This window comes from Protomyctophum bolini (genome assembly GCF_963924005.1).
Source record: "Protomyctophum bolini genome assembly, chromosome: 2".
NCBI lineage: Eukaryota > Metazoa > Chordata > Actinopteri > Myctophiformes > Myctophidae > Protomyctophum > Protomyctophum bolini.
In genome coordinates, this window is record NC_137863.1 from 5622437 (window position 1) to 5628571 (window position 6135).

Below are 6135 nucleotides of genomic sequence, written 5' to 3' on the forward strand. Positions count from 1 at the left end.
AAATGTGCCTATAGCACCTGTCTCCTGACACTTTCCTTAAAATGTTGACTAAAGTCGTACCTTTCTTTTATTTCTGCCCTTAACTGTCTTCTTTCTCCTTCATATGACCTACAATTCATCATTAGGCTACATGCTCAACTGTTTCCTCCTCCCCACAATGATCGCACCTCCCTGTGTTATGTTTTCCTATCATAAATAATGCTGCATTTAGGCCCGTATGTCCAAATCTTAAACGTGTTATTACTGTCTCTTCCCTTCTGCTCCTTCCTGCTCCCCTCACCTCTCCTACTTTCCTCTGAATTGCATAGAACCATCTTCCCTCCCACCTCTTTTGCCATCTCTCCTTCATCTTTCTTTTAATTATGCTTTTTCCCTCCATCTTACTAACTTTCACTGCCATCTCGATGTTGCTACAGTTTGTCGCCTCCTTTGCCACCTTGTCCACCTCCTCATTTCCTCTGCCGGTACCCACATAAACACCACTGTTAGGCCCATCATCTCTATCCTATCCTATATAAGATTTGCTTTATTTATATTAGAATGTCCGGTCTTCTTTCTGAGATGCTGCACTGTAGGCTTTTTAACACTGAGCTTGAGTCTGAACATATAACCACTCTTAATGGCCTGATCTCCTCCACCCAGTCTACTGCCAGTAATATTGCTATCATTTCTGCTGTATATGTGACGTGTGGCTGTTTAAGTCACAAGAAACTATTAAAATTGTAGCCAACTACGCCACCCTTGGATTAAAAGAGTAAAGGGAACCTTGACTCTTAAAACAACAATACAAGGTCACAGAAAGACTGAACAATATCATTAATGTTTATTTATCTAATACAAGGGGCACTCTATATGGCCGACTAAAATACAATAGGCCTATATCAAAAGCTAAAACCCTATAATCCGAAAATAACTAACTAAACCGTAACCAAAATAATAACGAAAACACAAAATCATCATGCAACTCACACAAAATAAGTAACTATGAAGCAAAATCACTGGACAATAATCTCAATCTAACTCATAGCAAAAGAAAAGAAAATCATTTCAAACATGCAAAAGTATAAACACAGCAAAAGCACAAAAATTATAATAAACCAAACACATACAGTACATTTCCACCGGCTTACATATACGCAGACGCCTCATCATTAATCCTCTTACCTATACCCTAATTTTAAACTCTGGGACACAAAATGCCACTCCTATACCTTACTGTCTGCCCTTTTTGACCCGTCGCTGTATATCTTTACATACCCGTAGAATGTGTCAATATACTCTTGTACGATCTGGGAATTACACACAAACTCTCTATCGTTATTCTTCCCCAGGGAGGGACTGTTGGCCTTGGTACTGTTGGACTAAATTGTAGGTGTTCAATTCCAATTTATTTTGCCCTCTGTACTGCTGTCCATCCAAAATTCCTGACCTCCCTTTTCTCTTTTCCCAGCTATGCTTTAGTTTAGAGTGTCTTGATCTGTGCCCTTGTAAATTCACCCAGTAGTTCATTGATAGTTGCATCCTTCTCAAGTCAATGGGCATATAGCCCCCATGTCCACCTGCAGAGCTGCTGTGGGTGTTGTTTTGAAACACCCTGTACATACCCTCAATGCCCTATACTGTATAACCTCTAGCTTTTTCAAATGTGTCTCTGCTGCAGCCCCATACACCACACTCCCATAATCTATTATTGCCCTGATCAGTCCATTATATATAGCCTTTAATGCCATTCTATCCGCCCCCCCCCCACTCTCTCTTCCCACTAGACATCTCATTATATTTATAACCTTTTTACACTTGTCCACAACTTTCTGCATTTGTATACTCCATTACTGCACAATGAATGACACCCATTCTGCCCATTTTACTCATGTGTTTTCTCCTTTCATTAACCCATTTAGGCCTGACGTCGAAACAAAGAAAACGTTCGCTCTGAAAGAATAATTATATATTCAAAGATTTGTGCTGCATTTTTTAGATTTTTCAAAAATAGCAGAGCTACAAACTCGTAGCTTGTACAATGGACAGTATGCACACTGTAACATTAAGACTCACTCATGTCATGTTCAATAGAGCAAGTTCAAGTAAAATACGTGTAGAACTAATACTCATGTTCCTTATAGTAATAGTTTGGTATGAAGGATATCAAATGAAGCAGTTGTCACTAACTGTATTGTCCACAGTACAAGATGTCCATACTTAAAGAGTGTTGTGATGAGCTTTCTGTAATGAACACACAAAGGATCTGTAGCTGTCAAACCTTTATTTGAAAAATAATAAATTACGGACAGTGTTTTTTAGTAAATATGTTCTGTTACAATGCTATGAAGAAAACATACTACAGAACATCTTAACACATAATCAAACTAAGTGATTGAAATACACCAGTCCACATACACTAGTCCAAACAACATGTCAACACGCAGAGACAAGTTTCAATTGTACCAATTGCTGACAAATGTGGGCAAACACTGCTTCTCATATTAGTATATCAGTATCCGCATTATACAAGTTGAAAAGTCGAAAAAGTATAGTCCATCATGTTTAATGTATTTAGCTAAACTGCTGATAATTGCCATTAAGTGTCAACATAATGCCTTATTTGAAGAAAAAAGCACTCATTATTAACCAGTTTTTCCCTCTTTATGGCACATCTTCATATGTGTTTTTAGATTGGAATTCTTACTAAAGCCTTTTTCACAAACTGTACACGTAAATGGTTTTTCCCCTGTATGAGTCATCATGTGTATTTTTTGATCTACCTTTCGAACAAAGCCCTTGCCACAAACTGTACACGTAAATGGTTTTTCCCCTGTATGAGTCCTCATGTGTCTTGTTAGATGTGCCTTTCGAACAAAGCCCTGGCCACAAAGTGTACATGTAAAGGGCTTTTCCCCTGTATGAGTCATCATGTGTATTTTTAAGTGGCCATTTTGAGTACAGCCCATGCCACAAACGGTACACGTAAAGGGCTTTTCCCCTGTATGAATCATCATGTGTATTTTTAAGTTGCCATTATGAGTACAGCCCATGCCACAAACGGTACACGTAAAGGGCTTTTCCCCTGTATGAGTCCTCATGTGTCTTGTTAGATCACTCGTTTGACTACAGCCCTTGCCACAAACTGTACATGTAAATGGTTTTTCCCCTGTATGAGTCATCATGTGTATTTTTAAGTGGCCATTATGACTATAGCCCTTGCCACAAACTGTACACGTAAATGGTTTTTCCCCTGTATGAGTCATCATGTGTATTTTTAGATCTGCCTTTCGAACAAAGCCCTGGCCACAAACTGTACATGTAAAGGGCTTTTCCCCTGTATGAGTCATCATGTGTATTTTTAAGTGGCCATTATGAGTACAGCCCTTGCCACAAACTGTACATGTAAATGGTTTTTCCCCTGTATGAGTCATCATGTGTATTTTTAAGTGGCCATTATGAGTACAGCCCTTGCCACAAACGGTACACGTAAAGGACTTTTCCCCTGTATGAGTCCTCATGTGTCTTGTTAGATCACCCGTTTGACTACAGCCCTTGCCACAAACTGTACATGTAAATGGTTTTTCCCCTGTATGAGTCATCATGTGTATTTTTAAGTGTCCATTATGAGTACAGCCCTTGCCACAAACGGTACACGTAAAGGGCTTTTCCCCCGTATGAGTCATGTGTCTTTTTAGATGTTCCTCTACAACAGCTTGTGTTTCCATGTGTTTAGATGAAGTGCTGGCTACAGGTTCTGTTTGTATGTGTTCATCATCTTCATGTTTCACTGATGGCAATGCCAATGTCTCCGTTGATCCACCATCCTCCTCTGATCTTTGAAGTAGCTCATGTTCCTCTTTCATCTGTAGAGACTCTGGTCCCTCTTTGATCACACTGGAGGTTCTCTCCTCCTGTTCTTCTTTAATCTGTAGAGACTCTGGTTCCTCTTTGACCAGACTGGAGGTTCTCTCCTCCTGTTCTTCTTTAATCTGTAGAGACTCTGGTTCCTCTTTGACCAGACTGGAGGTTCTCTCCTCTTGCTCCTCTTTAATCTGTGGAGACTCTGGTTCCTCTTTGACCAGACTGGAGGTTCTCTTCTCTTGCTCCTCTTTAATCTGTAGAGACTCTGGTTCCTCTTTGACCAGACTGGAGGTTCTCTCCTCCTGTTCATATTTAATCTGTGGAGACTCTGGTTCCTCTTTGACCAGACTGGAGGTTCTCTCCTGCTGCTGCTCAGTAAATACCTCCTCTTTACACACAGGGAGGTGTATGGAGTCTAGACAGAAGATACAGAATAGAAACATAGGATGAATTCATCCCCTATTTTAATGTATTGTAGATGATGAAAATATCATATATTATTCCAGTCCCTGAGGGGGGGGGGGGGGAATAAATAACGACCAGTCCCTAAGTAGAGTGGCTATACTCCTACTGTAGTATAGTGTGAAAACTGTGAATGGAGTGGAACATGTATAGGATTGGGATTCAATCATTTGCATTTAAATGATTTAGACTGGATAGTACTTAGCATCCCTATGACAACATCTGAAAGGTGACAAAATAAATTTGAGCTATTTGTCACCCCTACATTTGGACTTTATAAGGTCATGCATTCCTAATCCTAAATTCACAGCACCCATTGCACACAGCAATAGTCATTGTATGAAGTCATTCTCTCATGGTCAAATAGACATTTCAAACACAAGCATGTTTTAAGGGCCACTTCCGCCCTTTTGCAACCATATCTTTCCTGGCGGGTTTTATGTGGTAATTTGTGTTTTTAGACATTTTTGTCTCTTTTTGAGACAACATGTAGTTCAGGAAGGAAGTGAGACCAGTGTCCATGACATCATTGGCACTTTGAAATACTAAAATATCTAAAAACAAGTATTACACACACACACACACACACACACACACACACACACACACACACACACACACACACACACACACACACACACACAGAGTGTCTTGTTTCCCAAACATCAATAAAATAAGAGCCGATCTACAAGTTCATTTCAAATGGCCGAAATGCTTAGGCTATGGGTTGAAGTGGTAAATGTATGTTTTCTAATCAAAATTAAAATATCCAAAGTAACTATAGTAACTAAAGTTTTCAATTGCAGTGGAGTAAAAGTATTGAAAATACTCAAGTAAAGTACAAATACATCAACATTGTACTTAAGTACAGTATTTAAGTAAATGTACTTAATAGTTACTTTACACGACTGCTAAATGATTACAGTAAGTTATTAAAACAATACATACCTAATACTATTCTGTGTAACTTGATCACTGGCTCCAACATGGTGGTCTGCATCGCTGCTATCAATGTTCTTCACACACTGATGATGAGAAACTTGATGTTTATTGTTGTTGATGATGTCAAATGTTTTATCAACTGGATCTATATTAAAACCATTCCTCTGACATTCCAATCGTGCATAGAAAACGCTGGCCTGGATATTGTTGAGCAAAACCCCCAAAACCATGGACTGTAAAAGGGCTTCAGTCTTCACCACCCTATGGCGGTATAAACTCAGTGTTGCCAACTCTCGTGAGAGAAATAAGCAACGCCACCTCCAAAAACAAGCTAAACTAAAGCTTGAAAGCGAAATAAGCCAATTAAATCAAGCCTAAACAAGCCCAATGATATTGGATTTATAGTACTGTTAGCCTCGATACCCAGGCAGGGTTTTTAGAACAAGCCCCCCAAAAATCGCAACCACATTTCTTTCCAGCAACTCTGGAGAAGCCGGGGAAAAAAGACAAAGGTTGCGGAAATAAATGTGATGACTTGAATGCCGTCTGAGGCTCTGAGGGCAGCCAGAGTTCACAAGTTCCCTCCTCCTGCTGTGCTCTGCTGCCACCAGCTGGCGGAGTCAGCGTATGTCAGCCCGTTCAATTCCAGTCTAAATGTTCTGATTAATTGAAAATGGTGGACCAAGTGTAATGCTTTATGGTGTCGTCTGTATTGAGTTGTGCTTGAAATGTACTGTAATTCTCAATCAATTATTGATTGACATGATTATTTATCATTATAAATCAATCAATCAAACTATCTTGTTGTGTGAATCTGAACTACAGTAACAGCTCTTCACCGCTGGGCGCCGCTGTTTCCCCCGTGTCTCTATCTATGGTTACTCAGGA